General features: G+C 38.4%; 1 protein-coding gene and 1 long non-coding RNA gene across 2 annotated transcripts in view; one reads left to right on the plus strand and one right to left on the minus strand.

Annotated features, from left to right (window-relative positions):
• LOC129778563 (putative mediator of RNA polymerase II transcription subunit 26) overlaps positions 1–25,780 on the minus strand; it is a 162,832-nt gene that overhangs the window by 117,268 nt on the left and 19,784 nt on the right. The gene's annotated exons all lie outside the window — the stretch shown is intronic.
• Positions 23,817–24,463, plus strand: LOC129778566 (uncharacterized). Its single transcript, XR_008743457.1, has 3 exons — positions 23,817–23,954; positions 24,004–24,248; positions 24,307–24,463. It is a non-coding gene; the product is annotated as an uncharacterized LOC129778566 (long non-coding RNA).

Consider the following 25,780-nt stretch of genomic DNA (forward strand, 5'->3'; position numbering starts at 1 on the left):
GAACAAGTAGGAAAAAATGCAAGATTTGGAACGCTTATTACTCGAGCATTTCTCAATAGATCGCAAAGGTTTTTGCATCAATTGATAGGAAATATATCTACGCATCTATCATAACGAATAACATTTCATTTTTCTTGAGATAAATAATTAAATAATTGTGAAATATCAAGCACTGTCAAAATGCACTATGTGCCCATTTTTGATTGGTCCATTTTGTGCTCCTCAAATCGTACCGACCAAAACGGGCAACCAGAGCAGCAGCGAAATAGAATGAAGCACGATTGGAAAGGAAAAAGAAAAAAATGAACGAAACATTGGTCGCAGTCCCACACATGCGTAATTCTCGAGCCAGCCAGTCAGCTTAAAAATCCCCGCTCCGCTGCCGTAACGATCATTCTCATTCAAACCGTACACCACATCGGTTCGCATCACAACACATCAACAAACCAACCCAAGCAGCCATGTCTGGACATGGTAAAGGAGGAAAAGTGAAGGGAAAGGCAAAATCCCGCTCGAACCGTGTTGATCTGGAGTTCCCCGCAAGGGTAGCTAGGCCGAGCGCGTTAGTACCAGTGCACCAGTCCACCTAGTCGGCGTTATATAGTTTCGACCGCCGAAGTGATCGAGTTAGCTGGCAAAGCTGCTCGCGACGATAAGAAAACCCGCATTCGGAACAGAACACATTCGGTTCGGTGGACATCAAGACAACAGGCAGTTGCAGCGAGTGGCGAGTGGCAAACGCAATCGCAAAACGGCATCAGGTAGCAGAAGAAAAAAGTTTGTTCTTTATACAAACTGCTTTGGTGGCAAATCCAGAACAAGGCGGCATCGAGGGCGTTCGAAATGGTTTTTTTTTCAAAACCAGGAGTACAAAGTTTTCTAAATTGGAACCATTCCATAAAACAAGGCGCTTTTCAGGGCCATTAAACCTTCCAAAAAAGAGTTTAGGAAATACAGTTCAATGCTTTCTAAAACATTATCCAAAATAATAATAAAACACAAATTGATTTTTTCTTAATTTGTTTGCCAGGATCTGACGAGTATGTGAATTTGGCAGTTGTTCTGAGCTTATTGATAGTTGGGGACTTTCCTGATTATTCAATTTTCACCAATTCTTAAATTGTTTCCAGATTGAAAGTACAGTAATTTACAATTAGTTCGACATTTAGCTAATTGGACGGACATGTAATGCGACTTATTTAGTTGGACATTTGTGTACATAGAGATCCAAATTATGACCCCACATTGAAAGTCGACACTGTCCACTGTCATCGCAAATGTTCCATTACAGGTTAAAATCGCCTCCAATGCGACACTGAGTGGCGCTTCGGCACGTCGCATTGAATGTAATTTACTGTACAACATGTCACAAAACTGGATGGGAAGAAATTTTCCAACTGTGAAAGCTGTGGCGAGTGGCAACAAATCGCTTAACAGGAAGGTTTATCCGAACAAGATGGGGATATCGAGTGATAACAAAACAATAAACTCTTTAGATTGAAGATAATTTTGTGATCCTGAAAAGGACCCTTTTTAGCCTGCATGTGAATCCAACGAGCGAATAAATCGTAATAAATGTATTTTTTTGCAATCGCTCCCTTTTAACGCTTATTCGTTCGTCTCGTTGGACTGGCCCCTCTGGCTGAGTCTGCCGATTTGTCTCTATCCTGTGAGTGTGTACCGCTAGAGTATAAAACACGCGGACCCCAAAAAATATCTCATTTTCTTTCAAACCGTAAACCCGTGTGGTTGTACGGCATCGGCATCGTGGACGTAACAAAGGAGGACAAGTTAAGGAAAGGCAAAGTCTCACTCGAACCGTGCAGGTCTCCAGTTCCCTGTTGGTCGCATTCACTGATTGCTCCGCAAGGGTAACTAGGCCGAACGGATTGGTGCCGGAGCACCAGTATACCTAACAGCGATTATAGAGTTTCGGTCGTCGGAGTGCTCGAGTTGGCTTGCAAAGCTGCTCACGACAATCAGAAAACCCGCATCAAGAACAGAGCAGCTTCGGTTCGGCGCTCATCAAGGCAACAATTAGTTTCAGTGAGTGGCAAAGTGTTTCTCCGGCACGTCGCATTAAATGTAATTTACTGAACAATATGTCACAAGCTGGATGGGAATAAATTTTCCAACTGTGAAAGCTGTGGCGAGTGGCAAACGCAATAGCTAAACAGGAAGGTTTAACCGAACAAGATGGGAATATCGAGTGATAACAAAAACACAACACCAAAGGTTCTTTTCAGAACCATCAACATATTCATAAAGAGTAAACAGTAAACTAATCCATTTTTCAGATAGATAGGTAGGTATTCACGTAGGAGAAGGAAATAAAACAATATATTTAAAATATATATTTAACAAAAGCTGTCCCCTTTGTATAGTCCTACGTCACTCCGGTTATGTCCCCGACATTACCCACCCGACTTTTTTTGTGTACAGTTATAGAAAAAATCAATTACAGGTTGAAATGGATTCATGGTGACCCTTGGATGCTAAAGTACAGTTTTCAACTTGTTTTTGTAGTCAAATACAATATGTTTCAATCCAGAGAGCAACGACAGCTCTCAAGCAATAGCCATCTGCCAAAAATCTCTTGATCGGTCGGTCAGATATCGAATAGTTGTTGTAGATTTAGGTATCTATTAAAAGTCACTGTAAGTCATTGTAGATATGATAATAATAAATATACAATCTAGATACCTAAATGATGAATAAAATGGCTCTGCAGTTATTTGAAAATTACCAGTCGTGACCTGCAGCAAATGTAAAGTGACGGAAAAGAAATAGCATTATTTTGTTTCTGCTTAATCATCAGAATTCAACAAAGACAAGTATGACATCATTTAGCAACATGAGTAAAGCCGTGATCTCCAGGATTTGCAAGGATTCGCCATAACCATTTCTATCTGTCATTGATTTTTTTATATAACGGTACATCCAAAAAAAATTGAAAATTTTCGAGAAAAAAATTTGAAAAAGTTTTTGTTGGAACTTTTAGTTTTTGAAAATGTTTTTTTCAGTGTAGGATTAAAAAAAATATTTTTCTGAAAATTCAATTATTTTATTAAAACTCTTCCATATATCACTTTTTGGTGGACCTACCATTTTCGAGTAAAAAAATTTTATAAAAAAATTATCAAAAATATTTAGCCCTTTCCATATGTTAGTCTAGATAAATTTTCGGAAAACTAAGTATGCCAAGTTGCTTAATTAGGTAAGGTCTTCACGCCCAGAAAGTTTCATTGAGTTCCGAGAGGGTCATGCCAACATCTGGTCGAGTTGGCGCGAAATCCGTCATTTATATACCACTGCTAGTAGGGCTCGCGTGAATAGTTTGCTCAAAATACAAATGCAGCGTTTGTCCTACGAACAATGTATAAAGGGTAAATATTGTGTTTTACACTCCGTTTGTGTCAATTCTACAAAAAATGTAATGAAGAGTTCCATAATTTCCAAATTTCCATAATATTAATTCTCGCCGCATCAATTTCGTAGTTCTACGTTAAGAATGGGGTCGTGTCTTGGACACCTTGGACACATTATTTGTCCTTCTATGCTCTACTAAAACGCATAAGTTGTGTTCGGTAGCAAGCTTCTGTGATAGTTTCACCTGATTTCAATAGTTCACAATATACAAGACTAAGTTGATTAAGTAATTTTAGCTTTGCTAATTGGGGTTATTCACGATTAGAGGTGATTGACATAAAAAAAGTTTAAAATGTTCAACACTTCTACTTATGCTCTTTTAGTTTCTCTTTAGACAATGCGTAGCAAACACCATATGTTGAAGCTGAGAGTGAATTTGAAAAAAAAATGAATTGGCTTTTTGTTGCATAACTCGAAAACTAATCAAGCAAATGAAGCCGAATTTGACATGTTAAGATTTTAAGGGGCACGAAACGTTTCTATGGTTAATAGACACTCCTCCCCCCTCTCTAAAGGGGAGAAGAGAGAGGGGTCTGTGTCAGAAAATAACTAGGATTTTTTTTTTGGAAAAGATAAATTCAACGGGGTCGATTAGAAGATCAATCAATGAACAATTCTGCTTTTGGACTCATGAACTTGCGCTTAGTAGGAAAACGTGAATGTTTGAAGGTATTGATAACAAAAAACAAATTTTGGCCGGGACGAAGTTTGCCGGCTCAGCTAGTATGAAATGAAATTCTGATCATACGAAAGCATAACATGAGCAATTATAACACATGCGAATTGGGGCTCTTTTAGTATTAACTAGTTCTTCCGCACAGTAACTCGTTGTTCATAATTCCTTGATATTTTCCTTCGTTGATCGTATTTTTTCACATATCCACGTTGGAGAGCTTTAACCCTTCTTTTCGTTGACCGAGCCTTTTGATTGAATGTAATACTTTTCCGTTCACTATTTTTGAAAGCAAAGACATCCGTGGAAGTGTTCCGAATTCTGCAATACAATTTTCTTAAGCAATGTTAAAGTTGCTAAAACTTACATTATAGACTCATTAAACGTAAAAACAATAATTTTATTGATATCAACACAATTTTATTTTATTGAGTCTCATGACATGAAACGCCATGACTCAGGAATATCATTTTATTGAGTGGTTTTTATAGCTGTTTCGATGATGTTGTCTGGCATCAGTGTCAAAAAAAGAATGATGCTTTCATCAATACGAACAAAACCATGAAACCAAAACCATTGTACAGACTACGTCATATTATACCTCTAATTCACCTTTTGAAGTTTGTTCGTCTCAAAGTCGTGTATTTCGCTGTCGCTATTATTATGCACGTAACTCGTTCTGTGAGCAGCTGGATTCAAATGAAGCTCCTTAGTACCCGTTGTGAAACGTTGAAAAGTTATCTCTGGAGTGAGTAATTTTTCCAAACCTCAATATCCGACCTGTGAAATGATAAATATCTTTCCAACGTAGCGTATCTGTTCTAGTTTGATAGACTAGTCAAGTTTGATCTCTAAATACGTCTAGCTAAAAATTTTTTATACCACAATGAAGTTTATAAACCCAACTTCACTAAGAAAAACATGTTCTGGACGGAGACGAACCCACTTAACAGCAGCAAAATAGGAAGAATAAACTTTCCTGTTTTAAAAGTAAAAGTCGAAAAGTCCCGACTCCCGTCATGTAAGACTACGTGAGAAGGGTCAATCCTAGGAGAAACGGTAATGTAAATATTGTTGAGCCCCAAAATGCCATGCTGCGATAATTTTCGCCACCTCGACCTTTTTTCCTACTAAGGATTCCCTGGTTTCTGCTAAAGAATAAATTAAACATTGACTCTGCGCTACATGTTGTTTATCTTATTTTTTTTCTTTGCTACCCTATCTGGTTGTGTGTCAGGCGTATTGTTATTTCTCAACAATAGCAAAATATAACTTCTTCACACATTCCTGTTAGCGAAGAATAAAAAAAAGAGCTTCGAGAAAATAACCCGTTTCCGCAAATTATGACAATTATACGAGATGCGCCGAGATGCCAGCTGCCTTTAGAGCGTTTGCAAGGCAACATGAACCGGTAGCTGGTCAGACAAACCATTCATAGACACAAAGAAGGTAACGGGAAAAAAAACAAACTGAGGTTTCCTACAGGCCATCCATTAAAAAAGGAGCCCGAAGGGACAAAATTTAATTTCCCCACAGCGACACAGTGCGAAGCGCAGGAAAGAAAAAAAACCCGATTGCAGCGCCACACGGATAGCCGGAACACGGAAATGGAAACTGCTAACCGTTTCCGTTTGCGTCGCCTCCAGTTATGGACTTTTTTTCCTTCATGTATTGTTCTCGCTTCTCAACTGCGTTCGCTGGTCAGCACCGGTTGGCAGCAACAGGATGGTAAATAAGCTGAATTGTGCGAATGACTGAAACACAATAAAATAGTTTTCCGACAAAAGTTATTATACGTTCCCTTCTATTGCGCCATAGCTATGGTAAACTTTTTACTCGCAATCAGGACTTCTTTCATATTTTCTTCTTGGTTTACTTTCCCTCCAAGCATTTTGACGAGAGTTTAAACATTCTCACCAAGACCGCATTTGTATAATTTCGGAAATGGAAAGTTGCGGAACCTGCTTCTGTGAAATTCTCATCTACTGCCGCTAACCACCAGTTTGGCCTAAGCGTCGCTTCCGACTCGTATTTCACTCGGCAACGGTAATATTTTACTGCGAGCAAACACAGACTAATAATAGTTTATTGAAGCCACATTGTGTGCGGCTGCCCACCGGCGGGAAACCCGTTGTATTTTCACGTGAATTTATGCACACTCGGCAAGATGGGAAACCGATAAAAGCTTCAGGATTCGACACCCGTAAATTTGATCCGAGCGATAAGCTCACCTGACTTGTTTACATAGAAGCAATAGTTTGGCTTTAACCTAACTCACCAATCCGAATGTTGGCTGTCGAGGGAACATTTGTAGCGGAAAATTGGTCGACCATAATATAACAGAAAAAAAAACAATATACCATTCTCACGCTACAAACAACGTGCTCTGCTTGTGAGCTCATGGAACAAAGTTATTTCAATGAGGGTTTGGAATAGGTTGGTACATTACGTTGCTTTACACTTTGCGTGTATTCGCCTCTTCGCGAAACAGGATAAATTAATATCTTTGTAAACTTTGTTTCAGTGGTTCTCCGTTTGTGCAATGTGACGAACAGGGCCCGAACTGACTTCAATCCACATTTCTACCCTCCTCAGAACGAAATTTTTACTCGCGTACGTAATCTTATTCTGACGTCCATATAAAGAAGAACGAAAACTTGATTTCTGAGGCAAAAAAGTAGTTACCCCATCAATCGACGGTTATTGTCTACCCATCGTGAACTCAAACCAACGAACTTACACATTTGTCAAGTATGCTATAAAGGTCCTCGCGTTAGTATTAGTAAATAGCGTGCAAAACAGCGCACACACAATGCACGCTATTTCAAACGTGTGAGTAATTTTCGTGTACGATACCAAAAAAATCTAGCTCACTCGTAGCGCATGTCAAACCACGTTGAACTCAAACATCGATGCATGCATACGATAAACATGGGGGAGAGAGGAACGAATTCTTTTTGGGGGAAGTCACTTCAAAATGCAATGAAGACGATTTGACTGGGAAGAATGAAATGATATACCCGAGTCGGTAGAGGCAGATAGCGACTAAACGCCCGACTGGCTGTTTGGTCGTTTGGGCGGAGAAACTGCGCGAAGAAGCCAAAAATTATTTCCGACTGAATACGGATATAGTCAGCCAAATAGTCAGCTGACTATCCTCAGTTGACTATGACTATGCCGAGCTTTGGTGATGAATGACGTTCTTTGATTGAAAGAGGCTATTATATTTTCTATTCTCTGCCCATCTGCTGTCAAAATTTGCCCTGATTATATTGAAACTTGAAACATTTATAGCGAATTCGTTTTTGTTCAGTTTCAATCCCAGTACCGCACTAACTGCTGTCAAAACGTTTTTTTATTCACTCAGTTTCGCACTCAGTGTCGCACTAGTTCGCTCCGAAAGCTGTTAGTTTCGCACTGAGATGTTTCACGGGTTGGCACTCGGGTTCACCAATACAACTATACTGAACTGTCAAGTTCCGAGTATTGTTTTGCAAAATCATTCATCAATATTAATATCGCTTAAGATCTGACCCGGTAATCGAGTAAACAAAATGTTTTAAAATGCATTTCAATATGTTTATCTCGTTTAAGGTGAAGGCGGAAGAAAGCCACAAATGGCTGCCACAATGGCGCTCATTTCTTTCATCTCCCTTCCTCACTCATCACCCGAAATTCAATAATTTTGTGACACAGTGTTAAGAAAATGATCGTTTTCGCAGACTTCCCATCAAGTAAAATCAACCAAACTCCAATCGATTACTCACAAGATATTATATTTTCATCTGCCATCGCAATGTACAGGGTTTTCCAAATTTAAATTCCGAAAGTAAATTGAAATAAAACACACTTAGAATTCGAATTTCGATGAAAGTTGTATTTCAAATTAAAGTTTGGTTTATGCCATTATGTGTGAAATACAATATCATTCAAATGTCCACCTAGGGCTTCCTCGCACACCTTGATCCGGAACAGGTAATTTTCGATGACTTTTCGGCACATATGGGGCGGTATCTCGGTCATAACTTCACGAATGTTGTCTCTCAAATGTTGAAGAGTTTGCGGAGAGTTGGCATAGACACGGTCTTTCGCATAACCCCACAAAAAAAAGTCTAGCGGGTTCAAATTGCATGATCTGGACGGCCAATTGGCATCACCAAAACGCGAAATTATGCGTCCCTCAAATTTCGTTCGCAATATGGCCATGTTCGGTCGTGTTGTGTGGCACGTGGCGCCGTCCTGCTGAAACCACATGTCATCCGTATCCATATATTCAATTTGTGGCAAAAAAAAATCGTTTAACATGTGGCCATAGCGCTCACCATTCACAGTTACCGTCTCGCCGTCCTCATTTTCAAAGAAATACGGCCCGATGACTCCCCCAGACCATAATGCGCACCAAACAGTGACTTTTGGCGGATGCAATGGCCTCTCAACAATCACGTGTGGATTTTCTGAGCCCCATATACGGAAATTTTGGGTGTTTACATAGCCACCGAGCTCGAAATGTGCCTCATCGCTGAAGAAAATTTGATGCGAAAATTCAGCATTTTGCTGCTGTTGTTCGTTCACCCAATCGACGTATGCCCGATGCATTCCATGGTCACCACGTTCTAATTTTTGTACCAGTTGGACTTTATATGGATGTAGGTGCAAGTCCAAATGCAAAATGATGTGTTTGACAAGCCCAATTGCTGAGCACGCCGTGGAATCGAAACATTCGGGTCATCCTCCACACTGGCAGCAACAGCAGCAATATTTTCGACCGAACGCACATTACGATGATGCACAGGTTTCACAATATCCGCTACGGATCCAGTTTGTTCGAATTTACGCACTACATTAGCGATTGTGTGCTCTGTAGGCCGTCCATGACGACCAATATCCGTCCGTAATGCTCGAAAAACATTTGCCGGTTTTTCATCATTTTTATAGTATAATTTAACAAAATTAACACGTTATTATTATTTAAGTCATTTATTTTTACAGGCTCAGTTACATAGGTTTAAAGGAGCCGAACTCTTAGCTATACTTTTATTAGTATATATCAACATGTTTCTTTAAATCTAGGGTTAATAAAGTAGGAAACCGATTACTCGCGGTCGACTCGAGATTAGAAGGGTGACATAGTTTCTTTTGGAAAAGGAGGGGATATAAGGATATTGTACAATGTCCACACTCGCATTCACACTCACGCTCATCATACTCAAATCTTAAATCTATTATTATATCTATTATGTATATACATTTCAGCTTATTCTATAGTTAGTCAGAAGGGAAACAGTCGCTCGTGAAGGCCAAAATTAACACGTTGTGCGATGCTAAAACGATCCATATTGTAAAATGGCAGACATTCAACTAACGATATGACGCTTTGGTTGACAGCTATGTCAAACGGTTGTCAGCGCAGGGCTGCATACTTTCGGAAGCCCAAAATGGAAAACCCTGTATAGTGAAAAACGTCGGAGAACTCGAGGTAGTGCTCTGAAAGTTAAATTTTAATTTTTCAACTCTCCGCAATTGGTGAAATATTGGTCATTATTTTTTCGACACTGATGCCAGACAGCATAATCGAAACAGCTATAAAAACCACTCAATAAAATGTTATTCCTGAGTCATAGCGTTTCATGTCATGAAAATCACTAAAATAAAATTGTGTTGATTTTAATACAATTATTAGTTTTACGTTTATTAGGTCTATAAGGTAACCTTTAGCAACTTTAACATTACTAAAGAAAATTGTATTGCAGAGCTCGGAACACTGCCTCTGCAGTCAAAAATAGTAAACGGAAAAGTATTACATTCAATCAAAATGCCTCGGCCAACTAAAAGAAGAGTTAAGGCTCTCCAACGTGAATATGTGAAAAAAATTTAATCAACGAAGTTACTTTTTTCCCATACATTTGTTCTGCCGATTTGTGTGCTAACTAGCACTAATAATTGATGATTACATCAATTGATAGGAAATATTTCTGCGAGTCTATCACAGTTAATAGAATATTATTTTTCATGAGATGAACAATTGGATAACTGTAAAATGTCAAGCGTCTAAACGCCAAGTTTTTTGGGATATTTTTGTTCCCACCGAGCTGTGTTTCCCTAACACGGACTTCAAAATCAATGTGCCTGGGAGAATCCGCTTTGTCAAAACATGCAAGTCGGGGGTATTTTTTCCCACTGAGCTGTGTTTCCCTAACACAGACTTCAAAATTAATGTGCCTGGGGGAATCCACTTTGCAAACACATGCAAGTCGGGGTATTTTTTGGTGTTGAGTACTTTTGTACTCGTTTTTTGTTGTGCAGACCGACATATGTTTCCCTGAAACGTACTGTTAAACTGAGAAGCCTTGAAAAATCGTCATTTCAGATACTAGAGGTGAATGAACTTTCGCGATTCGAGAGCTACATAAACGTGAGATGTCCAATATTATCAGAGGGAAATGTAAAATACAATGATCGTTTGACAATTCTTCCGTTCATTATTTTTGTAGTCTTAGGCATCATATCAAACGTAAAAGGACGTTCATCAAATTTATTTGTAACGAAGAACATAATCTATTACAAAAATTTCGATGCAATCTAAAATAATATTCGAAGTGGTAAACAAGTGAAATGCATAATATAATTACGTAGTTCTACGTCAAAAATATGCGGTCGTGTCCTAGGTACAACCCCTTACTATTTTTTTTCTTCATATTAAAGTAATGAAGTAACACTTCCCGCAAAAACACTCTCGTTGATACGAAATTCGACATATACAAAGTGGCAAAAAACTGTGTTGTTTACGCTTCAACTTTTTGACATATACTGAAAAAGACGCGCAATGACAGTAGCTCTCCAACGAATGTCTGGAAATTTGAATCACTGGAATAATAATCAAGTTTCGCCATCTGTTGTAAAACCGAAGAAACTTACCGGTGCACCTAATTTGTTTTACCTCCATATGAAGTTTTGTTCCTTATCGCAAAGTATCTGACGCGTATTCTTTAATTTTTTCATTAGGATGACCATTTCCATTTTAGGGTGGTCCGAATAATAATTTTTCTCCCTTTTTCCCAGCAATCTGGAATAATAATCAAGTTTCGCCATCTGTTGTAAAACCGAAGAAACTTACCGGTGCACCTAATTTGTTTTACCTCCATATGAAGTTTTGCTCCTTATCGCAAAGTATCTGACACGTATTCTTAAATTTTTTCATTAGGACGACCATTTCCATTTTAGGGTGGTCCGAATAATCATTTTTCCCCCTTTTTCCCAGCAATGCTTTTCAAAAATCATAACTTTTGAACTACTCTACCGATTTAGATGACCGACATATCAAATTAGAACCAATTAGCTGGTCTTTCATAAAAAAAATACTACACTTGTGAAAATTACATGACTTTGGACTAGAGGGCGCCATATTTTTTATATTTTTTTCCTGAAGGCTGAGTTTTTGAATTACGATTTTTCAAAATTATCTTGTTTTCAGTCTTCGTTTAATATTCCTATGCAAATAAACTTGATCTATAGGACTTATTGTTTCGCCAGTGTAATATTATTTTCAAAGATAAATAGATCATTGAGTTCAATATGATATGTCGATTATCTAAATCGGTTCAGTATTTAGAAAGTCATGACTTTTTGAAAAAGTGTGTTTTTTTTAGAAAAAAGGGGAAAAAATCGTTGAAAAATCATAACTTTGAAACGACAATAAACGAGAGAGATAATAGAGAAAAAAACACCCATTAGGTATCTGAAAAGCTTTAATATTTTCCAAATGATTTACCAAATGAGAAAGGACGTTGAAATACAGTTTCAAAGTGCATGCTAAAACAATATCTGGGTGGAATAAAGTTTTCTTCTCGATTCAATCCCGTACAATTTGAACATTATCTAGAGTCAACAATTTTTTTCAACCCAAACGACCGTTTAATGTCAGTTGTTGTCAGCTGTTCGACAGACGTTAACCGACTAATTCCAATTACTTGAACAATCACCTCCTCACATCACGATAAACAGTTTCCATCACCACCCCCAGTTGAAACCCTTCGTCGTGTTTTTTTTTTCTCTTGCCGGTCTGCTCCCAGCGTATCAAGCAGTGCCGATTAAAAGATTACTGCTATAACTTCCGGTCAGCTATACATGTTTCAAGTAACTAACAGCTGGTGATGGTAATGTCATGAAATGGTCATGAAACGAAACCCCTTTTTTTTCGGCGTCCAGAGTAGGAAGATGAGAGAAAAAAAAACTTTCTATAATGTACTAGCCGAAAGCGAAGTGAGAGAGAGAGCTTTTGACTTACCGGGACAACATTCCGTGTAGCACGGAATCCAATCGTAAAAGCAACCTGTTACAAGTGGTGAATTCATGTAGCTAGCACTCGAGTCAAACCCGAACACTATCGCTGTTATAATTTTTTTGCTGCTTTCATTCCACGCGGCAAAAGCTCGAAAGCTAGGAAACAGCCTTGGGTGGGCGTTGTGGGTGGCGCGAGTCGGTTCGCATCGTTCTGACTGAGCTGGGAGGGTACAAAAGAGTAATAGCAGACGGTTTTAAGGTTAATTCGATGCAAATTGTTGCTGAATATATTATTATTATCATTTTTTTTCGCTGTTTTAATTAACGTTACAAGAACATGAATCCCAGTTAGTGTGTTTAATTTGCACTGCAGCGCGGGGTTGAACGATGCACTTCCTGTTTGTTGCAGTGAATTATTGGTTGGCGCGTTGCCTTCGGAGCATTGCCCCGATGACGGCGAGCGATAGGGACAGAGCCGGGAAATTATCAAGATGACTCACAACACTGTACGGAATTGAATTTGAACGCTTACAACATTCCGACTTTATGATCATTGCTTATTAAATATAATTTCGTTCAGAATATATTGCAAATGACGTTGCGGAAAAATCCCAATCTAAACGCAATTTTCTCGGAAATATAATAATAAATTCCTTCATCTTCATAAATGAGACTTTATGACATGACATTCCACCGGAAGCATACCACCATCATTTTTATCGAAGAGTAAGTACGAATGATGGCTAAAATTAAATTCACCTTACACTCTTAACTGATCTGCAGCTGGTCGCGCTGCGTATATCATATTTTGCCAAGATGAAAGCGCCCATTTCTTTCCTTCATCCGCCGCGAATAAATTGGCATATCTGGCACCGGAGCCCCGCCTCAGGGGAGACGAGTGTAAGCGAGGCGTAATTCATTATTCGATCGTAAATATTATTATTACAGTTCGTCTTTGATTTCAGCTTTTGCCATCGGGATGGAGCTTAAATTGTGACGGTTTTTTTTATCTTCCTCTCTCGCTTCTCGGAAGTAAATACACACTGTGGGGATTCTGTCAGCCAGACCAATGTTGATACGGAGAAAATACTCGCAAACGAGCGCACTAATTAGATAATCGAATCAAAGTGTCGCGTGGAAGGTACAGAGCAGTAAACGCAACATGGTAATTTCATTCCCACTGAATACTGTTTACGTCTTGTTGCGCTGGCTCCAATTTCCTCATGTGTTGTGGATCTATGTTTTCGGTTGGGAGGCCTTGTTTGTATTTTTTTACGACTGAATCAGTTTCTGGTTTCAGAAATAAGACAATTTTGTTTATGGAATCCTACTCTATTAACTTCTAGAGAAAAACTGCAACAAATAACAGCAGAAAAATGTTTGTAAACTTTTTCTTACGCTCAATCAATATTTTTGATATAGGGTCTTTCAGATTAAACGCTCACGCAACTAATTTCAATAACTTCTACAAAAGTGAACCAAGTTTTATTTCTAAAAAACGAAAACAAAGCTTATTTTACGACATGTTCGATGTGACCACACCTTTTTTGATAACGCGTTTCTAAACGGTGAACAAAATTCTTCATGCACAACTCTAACATTACGACTTCCTCTAAATTTCGTGGCTTATTAACATAGCAACGGTCCTCATCGTACTCCCAGAGGGAGTAATCGACGACGAGAAATGTTGATTTTTTTTTTGACGTAGGACTACGTCTAACCGGAATATATAGGGGGTGAAATGGAAATCTAGGCACTGAACAAGTAGGAAAAAATGCAAGATTTGGAACGCTTATAACTCGAGCATTTCTCAATAGATCGCAAAGGTTTTTGAATCAATTGATAGGAAATATATCTACGCATCTATCATAACGAATAACTTTTCATTTTTCATGAGATAAATAATTGAATAATTGTGAAATATCAAGCATTGTCAAAATGCACTATGTGCCCATTTTTGATTGGTCCATTTTGTGCTCCTCAAATCGTACTGACCAAAACGGGCAACCAGAGCAGCAGCGAAATAGAATGAAGCACGATTGGAAAGGAAAAAGAAAATGAACGAAACATTGGTCGCAGTCCCACACATGCGTAATTCTCGAGCCAGCCAGTCAGCTTAAAAATCCCCGCTCCGCTGCCGTAACGATCATTCTCATTCAAACCGTACACCACATCGGTTCGCATCACAACACATCACCAAACCAACCCAAGCAGCCATGTCTGGACATGGTAAAGGAGGAAAAGTGAAGGGAAAGGCAAAATCCCGCTCGAACCGTGTTGATCTGGAGTTCCCCGCAAGGGTAGCTAGGCCGAGCGCGTTAGTACCAGTGCACCAGTCCACCTAGCCGGCGTTATATAGTTTCTGCCGCCGAATTGATCGAGTTGGCTGGTAAAGCTGCTCGCGACGATAAGAAAACCCGCATTCAGAACAGAACACATCAAGACAACAACAGGCAGTTGTAGCGAGTGGCGAATGGCAAACGCAATCGCAAAACGACATCAGGTAGCAGAAGAAAAAAGTTTGTTCATTATACAAACTGCTTTGGTGGCAAATCCAGAACAAGGCGGCATCGAGGGCGTTCGAAATGGTTTTTTTCAAAACCACGAGTACTAAGTTTTCTAAATTGGAACCATTCCATAAAACAAGGCGCCTTCCAAAAAAGAGTTTAGGAAATACAGTTCAATGCTTTCTAAAACATTATCCAAAATAATAATAAAACACAAATTGATTTTTTATAATTTTTTTGCCAGGATCTGATGAGTATGTGAATTTGACAGTTGTTCTGAGCTTATTGATAGTTGGGGACTTTCCTGATTATTCAATTTTCACCAATTCTTAAATTGTTTCCAGATTGAAAGTACAGTAATTTACAATTAGTTCGAAATTTAGCTAATTGGACGGACATGTAATGCGACTTATTTAGTTGGACATTTTTGTAAATATAGAGATCCAAATTATGACCCCACATTGAAAGTCGACACTGAACCACTGTCATCGCAAATGTTCAATTACAGGTTAAAATCGCCTCCAATGCGACACTGAGTGGCGCTTCGGCACGTCGCATTGAATGTAATTTACTGTACAACATGTCACAAAACTGGATGGGAAGAAATTTTCCAACTGTGAAAGCTGTGGCGAGTGGCAAACGCAATCGCTAAACAGAAAGGTTTAGCCGAACAAGATGGGGATATCGAGAGATAACAAAACAATAAACTCTTTAGATTGAAGATAATTTTGTGATCCTGAAAAGGACCCTTTTTAGCCTGCATGTGAATCCAACGAGCGAACAAATCGTAATGAATGTATTTTTTTCCCATCGCTGCCTTTTAACGCTCATTCGTTCGTCTCGTTGGACTCGCCCCTCTGGCTGAGTCTGCCGATTTGTCTCTATCCTGTGAGTGTGTACCGCTAGAGTATAAAACACGCGGACCCCAAAAAAATATCTTATTTATTTCAAACCGTAAACCCGTGTGGTTGTACGGCATCGGCATCGTGGACGTAACAAAGGAGGACAAGTTAAGGGAAAAGCAAAGTCTCACTCGAACCGTGCAGGTCTCCAGTTCCCTGTTGGTCGCATTCACTGATTGCTCCGCAAGGGTAACTAGGCCGAACGAATTGGTGCCGGAGCACCAGTATACCTAACTGCGATTATAGAGTTTCGGCCGTCGGAGTGCTCGAGTTGGCTTGCAAAGCTGCTCACGACAATCAGAAAACCCGCATCAAGAACAGAGCAGCTTTGGTTCGGTGCTCATCAAGGCAACAATTAGTTTCAGTGAGTGGCAAAGTGTTTCTCCGGCACGTCGCATTAAGTGTAATTTACTGAACAATATGTCTCAAGCTGGATGGGAAGAAATTTTCCAACTGTGAAAGCTGTGGCGAGTGGCAAACGCAATAGCTAAACAGGAAGGTTTAACCGAACAAGATGGGAATATCGAGTGATAACAAAAACACAACACCAAAGGTTCTTTTCAGAACCATCAACATATTCATAAAGAGTAAACAGTAAACTAATCCATTTTTCAGGTAGATAGGTAGTGTAGCGGGATAACCTATTACCATTATCCTTTCCCACTTGTCATAAAATCCCAACGATCCTATTCCCACAAATTCATTCCCACGCCATAAATTATCGTCATACATGTTTGTAGGCCAAATGCATTTTTATGTCACAAGCTCACAGCTGCATACGATAATATTAAATAACAACCACTCACCCTTGCAGCGTAACATTATGCAGAACTAACCCACTTCAACCAAGTGTGAAATGACAACACACAGAAACAACCACTACCCTTTTGTTCTCCGTATTGACCCGTTCGAACCAATCGAACGCGCTCACATATTTCCTTGCTGGCTCCTCCTCCTCTAGAATAGAAGCTACCTTGTGTAGAGTTTTAGTTTAAGCATTATAAAAAGTACATGTCGAATGCAAGCAAAAGGTCTTTTACATTTCCAACCAGTCAAGTTAACAAGTGTCAAATGCACGCGAGGACGGAACTAAGAATATAGTGATATTTATATTAGTGGAATGTGCCTGAGTTCTTTCATTCCGAAAATATATCACAAGTGCCCCAAAGTGATAGAAATTGTATACTACATCGGGTTGAACCTCCACATGGCGACCGAGACTTTAGCCTGAATCTTCGGCTATGAGTGAAACCAAACAATTTTTTTTGTTTTGACGAAACAGTGAACGTTCAAAAATGGGCTTTTTCTCGGCAGACGAGATAGTGTCGAGCGCCCCAGTGTCGAGTTCACCGCAAACGATTGCTTTATGCATCCTTGCTGGTGCTGCGTTAGGTTACGGTGTTGTGCGGTTAATGCACACGTTTTATAAGAATCACTCGGAGAGAGTAGCCTCCCGAGCAGTGAGAGCGGCACAGCTCAACCAGGTATAAAGGGCAGAAGTGAACTATTTTTTTTTTTTTCTTCAAAATTTGAACAAAGTGAACTAATCAACGAAGACGTGCCAACTAGACCAAAGTAAACTAATAAACGGAACTGTGCTAACCACCCATGTGAACGAACCAATAGAAACTCATTACACGAACTAGTGACCATTGGAAAAACTAAACATGTGGAACGAGAACATCAAGGACATCTTGGCCCAGGCGGAGGCCCAAGCGGAACACATCGCATTAGTGGAAAAAATCGGATGGCGGCAATATAGGAAGCAACACCCGAAGCAGCCGAAAAGAGGTTTCAATATCAAAATTGAAGACATCCATGGAGCAACCATCTATGTCACACCTTTCACAAAGCTCAGCCTTACTGATACTGTAGTAGGATACCGCCGACAGAGATGGTAAGTCAATTATAAGATGTAAAATATGAAAAAAAAAAATTTTTGAAGTAAAAATTGTTAATGAAAAAAAAAAAAAACACAAAATGTTCATGTAAAATATGTGCTAAGCTGTAAGACTACTTGTTGTAGACATCAACAAAAACAGAAATAAAAAAAAATTTCGCCTTTAATTTAATGGCAAGTTTAATAGAAAACAAAATACAGAAATTACAAGTAATTGCAAAATCACTGCGATCCGAGCAAACTAAAAAGTTAAGAAAAGCTACATTGAGAACCAAGCTCGCAGAAGCTGAAAAATTAGCTGAAGATATTAAAACAATAGTAGACCCTCTCGTACACAATAAAGAGGCTGAAGAATTGTTATTGCTTGCCGAAAATGCTAATCTAATATATCAAGATATTAGAAATAAAATAAACATTATCATTAAACAAAAATCTTTCAAAGAAGTAGCTCTTGCGATATTGTTCGTTGTTGGAATACAAAAACCGAAAATGTCCAAATTCGATTACAAAGAGGCAGCCGCAATGGTGCCAATCTACGACGGCTCACCTGATGGACTCGATATGTTCATCAGTGCAGCCACACTACTAAATGAGATCTCCCCCAGCGCAAATAAAGCGTTGGTATATCAATTCCTACTGACCAGACTCGACAAAAAGGCCCGAAGAGCAATTAATAATAGCGTGGATATACCTTCACTGCTAACAAATTTAAAAACTACATGTATATCAAAGACTAGCGCCGACAGCATATTAGCGAAGTTGAAGTCTATAAAAAAACAGTCAGCAGACGAATTATGTAAGGAAGTTGAAGAGTTGACCGAACAACTCATCGACTTACACATCAAGGAAGAGACACCACCGCAACGAGCAGCAAAACTCGCTTGCCAAGCAGGAATCGATGCCCTCATCGAAGGCATTGATAACCCTGAATTAAAAACTATATTACGTGCGGGAGCCTTCACCAGCATAGCTGACGCAGTGGAGAAGGTCAATAAATATAAATCGCTGACAACCAAATCAGCAAATGTGCTTATTTACAATCGCGGGCAGCGACAACCGCCCTACCCGCATCCTAACCGTTTCAACCAGAACAATCGTGGTAGAAATTTTAATAACTATAGAGGAAGAGGTGGTAGATTCAATAATCAACCTCAACAAAACCAAAATTTTAACCAAAATCGCCAATATCATCAACAGAATTTCCCTAACCAAAACAGAAACTTTAGGGGCAATGGCAGCCAAAACTATTACAACAGACCGCAACATTTCATTAGAATTGCGGAAAACTCCGAAAACCCGGCTGCGAACCTCCGCGCGTTGTCGGACGAAGAACAGGAGGAAAACCGAAATCAACATCAAATATTTTCAACCTAAATATTACTTGTTCAATGTTTATTATAGTTAAATTAAGCATGTGCGAACAACCATGCGTTCTTATTCTTGATACAGGGGCAGATATATCAATCCTAAAGGAAAATTTGATCAAACGTACCCAGAAAATTAACAAAAATAATACATGCATAATAAACGGCGTGACCGAAGGCAAACTTGAAACAATAGGTAGTACCAACACTAGTCTACTTATAGAAAATAATAAAATTCCACACCAATTCCATTTGGTGAATAAACAATTCCCAATTACAGCTGACGGCATTCTAGGAAAAGACTTTTTAACAAAATATGAATGTAATCTGTGTTTGAAGACATGGTTACTATCCTTTTTCTTCAATGAGACCAATCTAGAAGTACCGATCCATGACACATGGGACGATCATCTAGGAAAACTAAACGTAACTGCCGACGCATTATCACGAATAGCAATTGATTCTGAAACTTTGAAAACAATAAACGTCCTAGCCGTTCAAACGAGAGCAATGACAAGAAAAGAACAAAATATGAATCAGACGGAATACGAACATTTGAATAATAACACTGTACTCGATGTCAATGAGCCTGATCAACTCAAAGTATACGAGGCAGTTGAACCAACCGAATGGGAAAAACTACCCAAACTTCAATGCGGACGCGCACTCGAAGATAATGAAAACGCTAGCGAGAATGAATTTAATAATATGAAATGCGCAATTAAAAATAAAACAGGATTCAAAGAATTAATGTCGACAAATACAAAAATTGCAAGCAACTCGAAAGAGACCTTAGGGAATCTATTACAGAAAGTTGAAAATATGGCCAAAAAATTAAGAATAAGCGCGATAGCTCTAGCGTTATCAAGCGTGATATTCCAATTATGCAGCGTTCAATTCTTCAAGAAGACTTGTAACGACTCGCTAAAAGACTTGCAAATAGTGCTCTACACACCCAAGCGTGTGATAGAAAGCCAAGAAGAAAAATTAAAAATCCTGAAAAATTATCATGATGCACCAATTGGAGGACATATAGGTGCCAATCGATTATATAAAAAGCTCAGTAGACTCTATTCCTGGAGCAAAATGAAATCAGAAATTTATGAATATGTTAGAAATTGTATACAATGCAAACAAAATAAACACAAAACCCCGACCAAGGAAAACTTTATAAAAATACCCACCCCAGAAAAACCTTTTGATTGTGTATCTATTGACACTATCGGACCTTTTAACAAATCTAATTCAGGAAATAGATATGCATTAACTATCCAATGTAACCTCTCCAAATACGTAATAATAAAACCAACCCCAGACAAACAAGCATCTACAATAGCGAGAGCATTTATAGAAAATTGCATTCTCGTATACGGTACTCCGTCAATTGTTCAAACTGATCAAGGAACCGAATACAAGAATGAATTATTTGACAATATTTCAAAATTACTCCAAATTCAACAAAAATTTTCTACCCCCTATCACCCGCAATCAATCGGAAGTTTAGAAAGAAACCATCGTTGTCTTAATGAATACGTGAGACAATTCATCAACCCATCGCAGAGCGACTGGGATGATTGGTTGCCTTACTACGCATTCTGTTACAACACCACTCCACATACAGATTTTTCATACACACCTTTTGAATTAGTTTTCGGCAGAAACGCAACACTGCCATACAACCTAAAATCACACATTGAACCCGTATACAATATCGAGCAATATCATAAAGAATTACAATTCAAACTCAAAACGGCAACAAAATCAGCAAAAGAAATAATTGACAGAATCAAACAAAAGCGTCGTGAAGATCAGCAGAAAGATACAAACCCAATACAAATACATGAGAATGATTTAGTTATGATGACTAACGAAAACAGAAGAAAACTAGACAAGGTATATCAAGGACCATACAAGGTCATATCAATAAATCACCCAAACGCGACATTATTAGATGAGAAAACCCAAAACACTCATACTGTACATAAAAATAGATTAATTACTTATAATTCCCTCCTCCGTTAGGGGGAAGGGGGTATTAGAAATTTGGTACGTATCAGAGATTAAGTTCATTTTTACTCAATTATTTCCCAATTATAATTATTATTAAAATCATCACTGTTATTATCATCATAATTATCGACAATCATTAAATACAAATATTATACAATAAGCATCACAGAACAAATTAAAACTATTATAAATTAAATACACTATATAATTAAATTTACGAATTTATCACAACCTGTAAATATAGTTAGATAACCATATGTAAGAGGAGAAGCTATAACACCCAATAATAATGAATATAATAATAATAAATGATTCCACCCGGTTACATCATTCTCCCAAAGAGGGATGGTGTAGCGGGATAACCTATTACCATTATCCTTTCCCACTTGTCATAAAATCCCAACGATCCTATTCCCACAAATTCATTCCCACGCCATAAATTATCGTCATACATGTTTGTAGGCCAAATGCATTTTTATGTCACAAGCTCACAGCTGCATACGATAATATTAAATAACAACCACTCACCCTTGCAGCGTAACATTATGCAGAACTAACCCACTTCAACCAAGTGTGAAATGACAACACACAGAAACAACCACTACCCTTTTGTTCTCCGTATTGACCCGTTCGAACCAATCGAACGCGCTCACATATTTCCTTGCTGGCTCCTCCTCCTCTAGAATAGAAGCTACCTTGTGTAGAGTTTTAGTTTAAGCATTATAAAAAGTACATGTCGAATGCAAGCAAAAGGTCTTTTACATTTCCAACCAGTCAAGTTAACAAGTGTCAAATGCACGCGAGGACGGAACTAAGAATATAGTGATATTTATATTAGTGGAATGTGCCTGAGTTCTTTCATTCCGAAAATATATCACAAGTGCCCCAAAGTGATAGAAATTGTATACTACATCGGGTTGAACCTCCACAGTAGGTATTCACGTAGGAGAAGAAAATAAAACAATATATTTAAAAAATATATATTTAACAAAAGCTGTCCCCTTTGTATAGTCCTACGTCACTCCGGTTATGTCCCTGACATTACCCACCCGTCTTTTTTGTTTAAGTTTCATTAAGGCTTCGGTTGCTCGAGTAATACGATTTCATTAAAAATACACGTTCTTGTAAATTGTACATTGTACAAAACCATCCGATCAGACTGAACGAATAGCCGAATATTATCGTCCCTAAGTGGGGAATGCAGTGTTACCATCGACGGAGCGAAACCAAAATTTTATAAGGAGCTATTCGATTTTTTTGCGTGAGCGTTTCATCTGAAAAACCCATATCGTTTCATCTATAAAACCCATATTGCATATATGTGCCTTTGTACAGCTTACCGAAAGGCGAGCGATAGTCATTTTCTTGCATTGCATTTTTTTTTTCATTGCTTTCATTGCATTCATCATAATAATCTTAACCAGAACGACGTGAATTTTTGAAATAAAATATTAAAAATTTCACCATTTTTTACCGGGTTGAGCGGAACTATGATACTTTTTACTGTTTGTTACCAAATACCATTGAACCAAATCAGACAATCATTATTCCCAAGAATGTAACCCAAGTGTGATATTGAACCAAACTATTTTCCGAACGGCCCAGTTTTCTCAACAGAATCGTTCATTGGAACCGTTTCTGTAAGACTGTTGTTAGGCTGATTGCCAATTGTTCCGACTTTACATCGATAACTGGCTCACAGTCATAAGGGAAAATCAATATACTGAATGCGTCAACTTTGTGTGGAGGTAAAGACAATATTGCTGCAGCAGGTCTAGACACAAAGAAGCGTAATTCTCCCACCTAATAAACCCACTGACTTTCGTCTTCTGTCTGGTGAATTTTTCCACCCCTTGGAATCCAAGGGTTGACAGAGTAAACATGTCAATTAACTACGCAAATATATTTCAACGGCAACGATTGACCAAATTAGATTGAACTAGACATGCGAAACATGTTTTTATAAGCTTATATTACCCTACAAAGAAACGAATCCATGATGCCATCATAAAATTAGCCGCCGAACAACAATATAAGAATAATAATATTGCACGCAATAATTTGAGCTGTAGCATGGAAATCTTCAAGCTGCCAACCAATCTATAAAAAATGTAGGAGATTTTGCCTGGGACACGACCGCATTTCCGACTCAGGGCTATGAAATTATAATATGCAATCAGCTGATGAACAAGCGGGAGTTATTCCAGAATTTATTGACATAAAGCGGTTTCAGTTATAATTTGATCGCATAAAGTACGACATTTCTCAGCATATGAATAACGTACAAAAAGAAAAGGATGTAATTTCGTAGGTTTTTTTAACGAAATTTTAGGGAAAAATACACTGCGTTTCACAACTATAGAACCACTCATTTTTTCTGAGTTTCCAGAGATATGTAAGAAGTCGGTTGAATCGAAGTATATGAGGGGATTAGAATGCAAGGGGTGTAAGTGACTTGATCGATTTCTCTTCATAAACTTTTTCTTCAGTTAATAACTCAACTGCAAAAACGTTCCAACTTGAGTTTGCTATAGAATCCCGCTCTAAATGATTTTCGAGTGGTTATCGACATCACGTCGACCGAGCGACGAAAAGTGCTACAAAAGTGATGGAATCCAACCCCGTCTTGCCCTCCACAGGCAGCACGGCCTATAGTTTCAGCCATAATTTTACATGATTACTTGTACTGAGCGAAATGGCATCACTGCAGCGATTGTAGTTCTTCTCTTTCGCACTAGACTGTCATCCAAAACAAAAGCGAGCGAATGGATGATGTTGTCTTGTATTCTTCAAAACATGGAAACCATGTCTGTATGTTTCTTCAGCTGTGAACCTGCGATCTTCTTGAAACACAAAAACTGAAATTGAACGCTGCGTGGGAAAATCACAGTAAGTAATGCGTAAATAAATAGTTAAATTAATTGAATGTTATTTTCAGATGGACACATACACGATTTCTTAGAATGACCTTAAGGGTCACCAAAGCAAAAGGAACAATTCTAATCGATACGTGTCGAACAGCAGAGTAATGAAACGAGTGATTCAAGCTTATTGGAGCGATGGTTGAGTTCCTGGAGTTCATAATTGGTTATGAGGATGATGGTGATTTCACTGTTCTGCTGGTTTCCAGCGAAAGAAGAGACAGGCGAACATAAAATTTCAGTGGATGAGATGAATTTGGTGGTAAGAACCCTATATTTTTCTCAAAATACATAAGGAAGAAAACAATTTTATATTACAGCACAGCGAGAAAAGGGATGCGGCTAGTGTATTGATTGGAAACAACAATCTGTAGGAAGATCCACCAGCAAAACGAACGCAATAACATTAAATAGATATCATCGTAGCGTAATTTTCCTGGATGTCATTTTTCATTATTTTGGTCATATATTTAAGAAAAGTAGAAATGGATTATATTATATTCTGAATCGGAATATTCGTATAAAAATTGATTATCAAATCAACACTCTATTTACTTTTTATTTCAACTTTCTTAGAAACAAACCGAGCCATAAGAACGGTCGAACAGTGTTGCAATCGGTCGACGCGGTGCCAGATTGGCACAGGTTTGGCTCGTAATTGGTTGTCAGATACGAAGGATAGGTCGACAAAATCATTGCAAAATGGCACGATATCGGCACCGTTGTCGACACCATTTGTTGGGACCGATTTGGAACAACAATGTAGACTGGGATCCGATAGATGAGGCTCTGACCTGTCTTCCGCATTGTCAAATTCAGCTGGGAATGTATTTGCAGCTAACCCACAATCCAGTCGACGAACAAAATATCGACCTAACATTGGCCGAAATGCTATGACTTCTCCGTCTTGCCTACACCCAGAAAACAGATTACTAAAATATGCCAAATCTTTAGTGAGGCAAACATTAGTAGAATGTACATATTTTCTGTAAATATTAATCAACTGTATGTAAAATCAATGTTAGATGCAATATACATCCCTGCCAATGATTGGTACGTTTTACTAAGCGGTATCGGTAACTTTGACGATTGTCATTGCTGGAAACCGTGAAAGAAATGTAAACAGAACATTATTAACCTAATTGTCTAGCTGTTAATTGAGTTGAGCGGAACTACTTTTCGATATTGTTTCTCCACAGAAAAAGGTTGAATTTACCCAGACAGGTGAGTGACGTTCTTGAAAATTAATTCAATTTATGTTCTTTAATCAACATTGATACATATTGGACAGCCAAATAATGATCCATGCTCATCTGTTGCGGGAGAAAGTGAAGACATTACTTCAATAATGAGGAATCTGGGTAATTCGAGACACTAAAACGAGCCTAGTTGAGCTCTAATTCCACCGCTATATTGTCGGATTTGGTCAAGGGCAACTTCATAAACTATTTTCCGACGATTGTGATCGGTGGTTCAATCAATTGGATGTTTTCGAAATTGTCAAAACGAAGGTTCCGTTTCCACTGACGCTGCGCTTCAACTCAATTTTGAAAAGGGGCATAGAACTGGCTCTTTGATGTAGTCTATCGTAGCTGTTTGTAGTAACCATTCTGTATTTGTAGCCGAGAATCAAACTCAATCGATGCAGGATCAGATGTTGGACGCTGCAATGGCCATGCCTCGAGTTAATGTGCATTGTAATGTGGCTTACACCGCATTTAGATAATTCAACAAATGACTAAAATTGCATACAATAGTTCAAAAATTACTGTTATACTGGCTGGTTTTACATTT

The sequence above is a fragment of the Toxorhynchites rutilus genome, chromosome 3 (genome assembly GCF_029784135.1).
Source record: "Toxorhynchites rutilus septentrionalis strain SRP chromosome 3, ASM2978413v1, whole genome shotgun sequence".
Lineage (NCBI taxonomy): Eukaryota > Metazoa > Arthropoda > Insecta > Diptera > Culicidae > Toxorhynchites > Toxorhynchites rutilus.